Source organism: Nipponia nippon, unplaced genomic scaffold (genome assembly GCF_047370975.1).
Source record: "Nipponia nippon isolate SJK-2023a ecotype South Korea unplaced genomic scaffold, ASM4737097v1 scaffold_5, whole genome shotgun sequence".
NCBI classification, from domain to species: Eukaryota; Metazoa; Chordata; class Aves; order Pelecaniformes; family Threskiornithidae; genus Nipponia; species Nipponia nippon.
This window is the reverse complement of record NW_028262369.1, coordinates 94,722,698-94,732,975: the sequence shown is the minus strand read 5'-3', so window position 1 is coordinate 94,732,975 and position 10,278 is coordinate 94,722,698.

The window sequence follows — 10,278 nt, the reverse complement described above, 5'->3', positions numbered from 1 at the left end:
GGGACTGGAATGGGTCATTGATAAAAAAAGTACCTATGGCTTTGCAAACTTCTTACCACAAAGAATAGCTTAAGGGATCATTTGATCAGAGTTTACAGAGCCCTCCATCAGACAGGATAGAGGAGTATAGATGACTCTGGAATCCACGGAAATCCATTAATTTAGAATCAGATGAGTGAAATTTGATGATGTTCAGGATAGAAGTGTATTTTTGTTTAGTTCTGAGGTTTTGGTTTTGATCAGTGAGGATACTTACCACGCAATCAGATTACCAAGGGTCATTGTTGCAATCTCCATCCCTGGAAATCTTTAAATCAAAACTAAATGTTTTTTCTAAACAGATAATGCTGTAATCCAGCCAAGATTTAATTCAAGTAGTTCTATGTTATACAAAAGGTCAAACCAGAAGTTCATGACGCTCAGGCCACAGGGACTATGATTCTGCGAGCTTGTTAGAAAAGCAAGTCGTAAGTGGTTGAAAACTTCCTGAGGCGTGCGACATTCACCACAAAAACCCATCCACCAAACACCAGCAACATTCATTTTCATGTTTTATTTCAAAACAGTACCATTTCATTTTCTAGGATAAAAATTACTGTGATAAGCTGCAAGTCACATATTTTACACATGTAACAGGCTGCACTTAATGGGCACAACATTATTCAGCCGTATTTTAAATGCAGAGCCACAGGTACGTGTGTGATTAAGTTGTCTGGTGATACTCATAACATCAGCAAGAAAGCAATGATGTGCTCCATTTGTAGTTCCTGAGATGAGTGAGTCCATTAACAGTTTAGCACTAAGGACTGACTGTAAGAAGTACAACAGCAGATCGGCTGGCTGCAGAAAACATTCGGGCGGAGAACTGAGGGGCACAGCTACTAAAAAAGGTAGGTATCCAAGTCCCACCTAGCTCCCATTACATGCACTTTGGTTCAAAATCCATAGGTTTCCCCTTCAGCTGCGCCCTCCCCTCTGCTACAATTAAGCCAAAAGATGAAAAAAAGGGAAAGAATAGTTAAAGCCTGGACCAACGCAGACGTACTTTGGTATAGATTCACAGTCAGGGAAAGCTGAGGAAGAGCAATCCGTGGTATTTACCAAGCACACTGGGGCTGCTGGCGGTAGAAAGTCAACAAATATCCCAGGAGTCCGGTGCACCACTGAACTGTGCTTGGGAGTGTTATATTTAGGAATTGGCTGAATACTGTTAACCTTCAGGAAAAAAAAAATAGCATTGTATTTGTACTATATAAAAAAAATCATTTGTATTCCTCCTCTTGGTAATTACAACTGATAATGACTAATTTTCCAGTGGGTTCAGAGACTCAGGCCACAAGGCAGATGGAAGAAAGACCTCTTTTCTTTAACAGGCAGAAGCTTTCTCTGGGATGATGGTTCAAATAGCTGGTGTCTTCTCATTTCCCAGGTCTTCTAGTGAGGTGTTTTGGGTTTTCTGTTGTTGTTGTTTTGGGTTTGTTCCCCAACTCCCCCTCAACATTTAAGCACATTCACTCCCTGCTAAAAAGAGGATTTCAGAGGTCAGAAAAGAAGGCAAGAGAAGTGAATGTGGGTACGCAGAGCAATCCCAGGAATGCCCCGACCACACATTTCCTTTGCGAAGGGGGGAAAAAAATGCTTCTGCGTAAATGCTATAGTTGTATAAAGCATTAGGTCTGTTCTGTGTAATCACAACGATCACACCCTTTCTCTCCAGCTGGTTTTGGGGGCCCTTAACTTGCACTCCAGTCCCTTCCTCTCCCTCTTCACCCTTGCCACCACTCTCGCTGTTTCCTGGCCCCGAGGAATTGAAATTCTGCCATTTCTCCTCCTGATGGCTCTTGCGTTCACTCTTGCTTCCACTTCGTGCTGACCTCCGTGAAGGACCAGACACACAAGCTGCAAAGGACGCCTGGCTCGGCTGGCTCACTTCCCTCACGAGGAACGGGCTGCCTATGCGTTTTGTGCAAAGATACATATTTGCTTGGAGGCAATCAGGGGATCATGATAACCTTATAAAATACTGCAGTTCCTGAAAGGTTATATATTTCTAAAGAATACAGAGGGAAATGGAAGTTTATGATAATAAAGGCATCTTGTATTTTAGTTTTCATTGCTATAACTTCATAGAAATTGTTTGTTTCTGTTAAAAACATTGTCTGACCTAACCTACAGCAGTTTTGCAAAGCAAAGTGCTCCATTATCCTACCTTTTCTCCTGTAATTTCAGTTCTGAATGCTTTTAAGTGTTCTCCATACCCATTCTGCATGCCAAGCTGGGGGAAACTTGGCAGCGATCACCACGGAGATGGACCTGCTTTACTTGATACTGCATGTGGTGCTGCTTAGCTTCGTATCTGAGTATCGAAATGCACTTCCGTAAGTATCTCTCGTGTCAGTACGAGATGTGGTGACACTCATCTTTTTAGGAATTTTTAGGAATTTAGGAATATTTGGGGCTATTGTGCCATAGAAACACGTGGATGACTTCTAAAGTCCAGGCACATGAGCAAGAAATAAAATTTCTAGCTTTCATAGCCTGGTCTCATGTAATTAAATTTCTAATAGGAAAAGGATATGTACATAACCTGCTTTTTATGAGAACTCTGAATTCCAAGCTTGCCAGGAACTGAGTAGTTATTATGATATAAGTAACATGTATTCAGTGTACATAACACAGCTGTTCATGGTGCTTTCCTTAGACTATGGCAAAGAAAAATGCCACCCATAGGACTAAACAGCTTTGCTCATAAAATATTGCAAGTGTGGAATTTTAATCTAATCTACTTAACTATTTTTTCAACATGCTTTGAGCTGATTAAATCGGTTTCTTTATGCTCTAGGATTTCAAATCTGTCTCTGGGTGTTTTGTGTGTGAGCCTGGAGTTCACCATCCAGTGTGTATGAGCAGTGTGTATGAGAATGTACAGTGGAAACTAAAGACTGCTCAAAATTCTGTGTAGCAAACCTCCTTCTTAATGATAGATTTTTTTTTTAGGTTCACTGTGCAGTCAGGGCACATGAGATTTTTTTTTCCCCTGAACCAAGTTTACTGCTGAAGGTAGCAGTGTAGTTCGCACTAAAGCATAAATCTGCAGTGTGAAACCCTTGTAAGAACACACAATATTGCTATTGAGAGTACTCAAGTGAAAAAAATGAAAAATTATGTATTTTAAAGTGCTTGTAAAACCCTGTTGCCCTATGGTTTGCTGATACGTACATGCATCTTGTTTACTTTCATTTTTCAACAACAATACTAATAACGCCACTGTAATGATCATTGTTTGGACACTGCTGATGGGCATCTGGATGTGAAATGATACTTACAGGCCAAAGGCCAAAAAGAGACCAGGTCTTCTATCACCCTGTCAGAGCGGCACCACCTTCTCCAAAAAGCCTAGAGAAAAACTTATTTTTCCCATATACACCTTGGGACTCTCCATGATTTAGTGCTGCAAGTAACAGTTTGGCCATTTTCTGGTCCCATGGGCTCTTTTGTGCATTGATGGAGTTTTTTGCTGTCCCATAATTAGTATTACCCAAAGGGGAGAGACTGGCAATACCCCACCTCCCCAAGCACAGGCCAGTCTTGTTGAGGACCACTCCTAGACATACACCAAAACTTCACAGAAGAGAATTTCAAACTGATTCACACCGTCTCTACTTTCCCATCTTCTTCATTCTAAATAGCTTTTGCTCATGAAAAGATTTTATACATTTGAAGTGTATGCAGAATAGTTTCACTAGGAAAACATGTTGATTTAAAGTAGATGCTTAGATATAACCAAGACTACGATATATAGCGTATATCTGCTGGAAGAGGAGAAAATCTAATTCTTGGGAATGTATATAGCATATATCTGCTGAAAGAAGGAAAAATCTAGTTCTTGGGAGACAGAGAGAATTTAATTAACTTGAGTTACATCACTTACTGCCATATTCATGGATCCAAATTCAATTCTCTTTGACATACCTTTTAAAAAATCCATTGTTATGAAAAGTAAAGTGCAGCTTCATTACTAAAACTCATTTTGAGTTGCTGTTTTTATCTGCTACTTTTAAGTTCAGTACAGATTTGACAGGGAGCCCTGCTTGGCTCCTGAGCCTGGAGAACTTGCGCTGTTAGCTGAAAGCAGCACAAGGTCATTAAAAATGTGTCCCTTCCTTTCCACCCACCCTGCTCCCTCGCTTCTCCTGGCACAACCAGATGGTTTTTAACCTCCTTCAGCAATCCAGATCCTATACAAATAACAATGTTTTATATATATTACCCATTCATGAGGGATAATTAGCTTTGCTGATGAGCCCCTGTATCCAGCAACTTCTCGTGTCTTTGCCATCAATCCTCTGATACAGTATGCAGCTTTCATCGCATCGCATCGCATCGCATCGCATCGCATCGCATTATATTATATTATATTATATTATATTATATTATATTATATTATATTATTATTTTCAGCTCTCAGCTGATATTTTGAGTAGAATTCCTCTGATTTCATTTCCTACACTGTTTACCATGTAGATAGAGCTGGGAAACATTGTGGTGTCGCTTAATAGAGAAAGAAAATGCATAACAAAAAATTTGCCTTACCACTTTACCCTTTTTCGTCTGGGATATATATGTCCTATTCATGCAAATATTCTGTAAGTGTGGGACTCTCAATGAGTAATATGAACTATGCTCACAAATCCTGGGCTAACTGTGTCACTGCTGGTTGTGGCGTAGCAGATGATAGAGCAGTGAAAGGCACAGCTGGTGGCACTCTCACGCAGAGGGTTAATCCTGCTTAATGAACCCAGTGAGGTGGAAAACAAAAATTCACCCACATCTAGCTTTAGTTCTTCGTGGCCCTGGTAAATTTTTCAGTAAAACTATTTGCTGAGGAATAAAGGTTGCAGGAGGCTGTTGTTAATGGCAGGGCATTGTGAAATGCATATAATGCTCCTCTTGCTTTCCTATTGTTCTTTGTTTGTCTATAAAAATAAGTTGGGGTAAGGCACTATGCTATTGTGTATGTGTATCCCGAGTGTCATACAGCACGTCTGGCTGTTGCTGAGGGCGATGGCTGAAAGCTATGAACTACAAAAGCCAGGCGCTTTAAGAATGAGCCTCTGTACTCCCAAAGTCATTTTTCAGCTCTGGCACATTTTCTTCTCTGTCTAGAAACCAATGGGAGTGTTTGTGAAATGGAAGAAGAAAAGCCAAACAACTGCAACGAAATGAGAGCCCGATTCCAAACACTTTTACGCGCTTTCGGAGGCCTGGCTCGGCTCTGCTCCACGCACCAGCCACTTCCCAAACTCGCCTATGACCACATCCACCCTCGTTGAAGCCTCGCTGTTGCAGGGCTGTGATGATAATTTATTTGCCTGTGCCCGTGCACTCGCTGCTCCTGGTTTTGGGAAGGTAAGCTGAACGAACCTTCCTGTTTGGAGCAATAATACCTGTGACTCTGAGGTGTACTTACAGCAAATATCTCCTGTGCCAATTTAAAAGCCCCAACCTTTGGTGTTTAATCAACTGCAAAAGCTGTTTATTGCTTTCAATATATGAGTGTCTCAACGCCTCACTTTAATTAACTGCGTCGGGCTTGGCTGTCATTCGGCACAGGTTTTATTGGAATAGATGTTAAATCCCGTCTTTTATAACTGTCTTAAACACATCTGTACTGAACTCTTTTAAGTAATAATTAGTTTCCTTCAGCTGTCTTTTATTTGTTTCACATTTGCTCATGGCAGCCTCATTAAAGTCCAGCACAGCTTTCTTACATGGCAACTTCTTCCACCTCCTTGGCTGGGGCAGGGAAGCTCTGGCCCAAACTTGTTTGCTCCTCTCCTGGGAAGCATGCCCAGCACTGACCTGCACAGAAACAACCTTCTTCTGGGGCTACTGCAGCTCCCTAAAAGTCACGTCATGCCCGGGAGCCCTCCCCAGGGATTCCCATGGTGGTAATGCAATGTCAACTCTGGGTGTGCCTGAGAGACGGCAAGCTTTTACAAGTCTGTCTTGGTTTTGCAAAGCCACTTTTTCCTCCTCACCTTTCCTGGAGGTCCATAAACGTGTCCTCTGCTCCTTTCTCTCTTCCCTCCATGCATGACCAAGGCGTGGGTGCATTGCCCAAGCATGCAGGCTGCCGCAGCATCCCAGGCAGGCAGTGGGTTTTCCCTCCCGTCCACTTCAGGGCTCTGTGTGAGACCCAGCACTCCTCCCTCCCGCTGGTGTGTCCTCCCAGATGCACTTTGTTCCATGAGATGTCATTTTTCTGGCTTTCCAGCCTGATTTAACCAACTGCTGACCCACCACCACAATATTTTATATTCCTCCTTAAAAACGTCAGGTTAGAGCTTTCTAATTTTACTGTTGTGGATCCTTGTAGAGGTTTTGGAAAGGAAAAGGATATATTTCTCTCTTGCTTTAGCCAGGGTTTTCAGAAGCAGCTAGCGAACTGGAGGTGACATATCTGCACCGGTCTCCTCTCCCCCAGCCTTGACCTGAGGACAGGCGGTGCTCTCTGAGGAGCCCCCAAAGTGCTTTTGCTCTTCACAGCCCACGGCACAATCCCTTGGAGAGCTCCAGTCCCACCTCCCACACAGAGCAAGGCCACTGATTTATCTGCTAACAAATGTGCTTTTATGCCTCCATTACCTCAGTGTTTGTTTTTCTTTATTTTTCCCTTCCTATTAGCATTTTAGACACTTGCTGTATTTGTCAGCTAACACAGCCTGGCTGTTTGTAAGTTAAGCAAGGTGGCCAATTTCCTCTTCATGACTCTCTGTTAAATATTTAAGAGCACTTAGATACTAGCCCAATGCTTTCCTGTACATGCACTAGATCACTCCCAAATACATGTTGTTTTCTGTAGTGCACAAACCCCAAACCTTCTTCTCCTGACATCTGAGGCACCAGCCCCTCCACTGCCCGCTCTCGGGTAGGAAGGTGCTTCACTGATGGGGTAGGAGGAAAACAAAGACCAAAAAAAAAAAAAAAAAGGCACATTATGTCTGACCCAAAACTGCTGCAGATTCTGGGGTTTTGTGTTCATTGGTGAGGCTGAGTCAACATGCACACCTACAAATGTCCTCCAGGCCTTTCATCTCAGTGTGAATTCATGGTTTACAGGTTCAAGCTACCTTGACATTACAGATCTCTAAATAGAGGATTAGAAATTATCAGAATAAATTTGCCCTCACAGGAGAGACCCAGATGGCAGGTTGTAAGGGAATATTTAATGTGCAGAAATGTACATTCCTATGCACCGTGATACTTTTGCTTTTGTAATTGTACTTGAAGTTTTCCCATCATTTGTAAGTTCTTTTGGGAGATGCTATGAGACTCATCTTTCTCTATAAGGATATTTATGGATTAAGCTGAATTGAACTACCTTGAAAGTGTCATGCATTTATATTTAACATTTAATTATTGCTACTTTCTCAGGCCTTTGGGGAACGATCTATTTAAGTATTCCTACGATGTAAACTTAGCTACTATTGCTTGTAATAGGGAAAACAACAACAACAAAAAAATCAGTCGTCTTTCCTTTTTGTCTTTATTATTCTAGAAGTGACCAAAACCACACAGCTGGTGGCTGTTTATTCTGAGGAGCCATAATACCAGACTGCCCCTAAGAGCTTACCTAGAAAGATGGTCGAGAAGTTGTCAAAATGGCTCATTTAGTGAGGAGATGAGCTACTTGTGGGAAAATCTTGCCGCTAAATTATTTCCCTTAAAATCCTAATGGCAGATGTGTGGATGTTTGGCCTTACTCCAAGGGGTACACATCCTAGAGTCGGGACTGGGCATATTTTGAGACAACATATTAATGGCAATGGGAGGGTAGGGATTGATGATACATTTTATATCCCTTCTGAAAAACAAATTCTCTAACCTAAGTGCAGGCTACTATTAAGAAAGAATGAATTATTTTTCTCCTTCTTTTTATTTATGTAGGATGTGTATCTCCTGTTCCAGTGAAAGTGGAGCAAAATTTGCGGGTACCAGCTGTAACATCCTTGCGGAGCTGCAGCCCGCACCGCTGCCTGCTGTCGCATCGCACAGTCTTTGCTGGACAGGTGTGTACTGAGCAAAAGTAATAGCCCTGAACACTGTCCTCTCTCTCATAGCTGAAATACATCGGTTTTGTGAGCTCTTCCTCCCTTGCCAGCATACATGATGTTTTCTTCCCCCACGCTTACACTTCACTAATGCTATCAATAATGTCCTCCTTCTTCCATATATTTCTTTTTTTTTTTTTTTTCATTTCTCCTCCTGCATTCCTGGTATTTTATCAGCACATTCTCCATATTCACCTCCCTCCACCGCCAGCTTCCATCTCCAGCCCAAACATGCTGAAAAACCTTTATAACCAGTAGTTCGCCCACACATTCCCATATGCATCTGGGACCTAATGGTGCTAGGTAGTGTTGCCATGGAGGGTGGCCCTTCCCCAAATGCTGCCTTTGCCCTGCTCCCCCCCAGCCGTATCTCAAAGGCAGCTGCCCCCAGCCCTGCTTTGCACCTGCCACAGGGGAAAAAGCTCAGCAAGGGATGGGACACCTTCTCCTCCTCCAGCCGTGGCATCCCTTCACTTGTCCATACTGGTCTCCATCCAACAGCAGGCAGCTCCTAAAGGACAAAAGAGAAATGTCTCCATTGAAAAAAGGGCAGAGTTTGGTTGTTAATACAAGCAGCTCATCTCTTCATCAGTTGGAAACGACATGGAGAGATGTAGTGACTCTTCTTGAAGATGAAGGTGGGGAAAAAGCATTGCTTCTTTTCCGTAAAATTGTGCCTATATCCCAGCTGCATGAGAAGAGGTTTGTCACACACCTCTCCCAACAGCGGCCTTTGGGGCACAGGCTGCACTGCCATCAAAGCTGCATGTGTGCTGACTGCATGATGCTTCAAAGCCACCTTTGCCTTCCTGCCCGGACTTTTACCTTCATTCCTATCTGCCTTGTGGTTCCTAGCCCAGGTGGAAGGAGCCAGCTGCAAGGCCAATGCTGAACGTTTTGATCTGTTTTCAGCAACTTCTGTGTAAGATGTAAATGCCCTTTTGTTGTACAATGCAGTGTATTAAGCAACACCGAGCAATGCAAAAGCTCAAAATTCACTTTGATCTAATCCCTTGACAGAAGGATAAAAATAGGTCCCTACCTGTGTGCATAACGCTCTCTTTGATCCTGCACAGGGCTGGAGCCTGGCTCCGTTCTGCCTCTTGCGGCAGAGACGAGGTGCCCCACACCAAGCCTCCTTGCCCAACTTGGGCAAACCAAGCCATGGAGTGGGTTATTCATTTTTCAAAGCAGGAGCTGGTGGATGGAGCCCAGCGCTCTCAGGAAACTCTTTGCCGCTGTCTGGGGTTGAGCCTGGTTCTTCTCTTCTAGCAGCCATTGCAGCGCTGGCCCGCGCCTTGGCTCAGCCTCTCCCTGCTGCTGCTACACCGCTGTTTTAGAGGGTGTGTGGTTATTTAATTTCTTTTTCTGCAGCAGCCCAGCTGGAGACATAAGATAATATCCAAAATAATTAAGCACTGCTCACAATACAGCTCCTGCTCTGAGATATCTTCAAGGGGAGGTGTGTGAATGAGAGACCCGAGTGTCAGAAAGCTGACAGCAGAGACGGACACGAGAAGAATTATAGGCATTCAACAAACATTAAAAGGACAATAACACACTGGCTTATGGCTATTTATTTTTTATGAGTGATTTTGGCAGTATTTTGTTTGAAGTTTTGATGGCCATATGTTTTCCAGGGAGGCACAGCGCTGTTTGTAAACTGTGCTATAATTGAAATTGAATTTTTATGAAATCTATGTGAAATATGATAACACATTAAAATACTCTCCTTTGGAGAGTTTCCTCATTGATTTTTGTTGCATTAAATCTGTTTACACATCAAAGGAAAATATTGCATTCTGCCTGTCTTCATTTCAGTCACACCCTTCCTTTTGTTTCCTGGAGACTACACATGGCAAAGCAAAATCCCCTCTGTTCAGAGCTCTTCCAGCACTCACACTTCTTTTAGTGAAATGATGCTTTACGCTATAATTGGCCTTCGTTCTCCCATCTGCTTAGCAAACCAGGAACTTTACGATGTCTTTTTCTTCCTTCATCTTTTCAGCAATTCGACTATATTTACACACTGGGACCAACCCAGCCCTACTGAAAATATGTGAGTTTTGATGGCTGACTCGCTAGGATCAGGATCAGTCTGCAGGCGTATCTGCTATGGACAAAATCTGTAGCTGGAGTACACAGAGTCATGGCTCAGTTCACT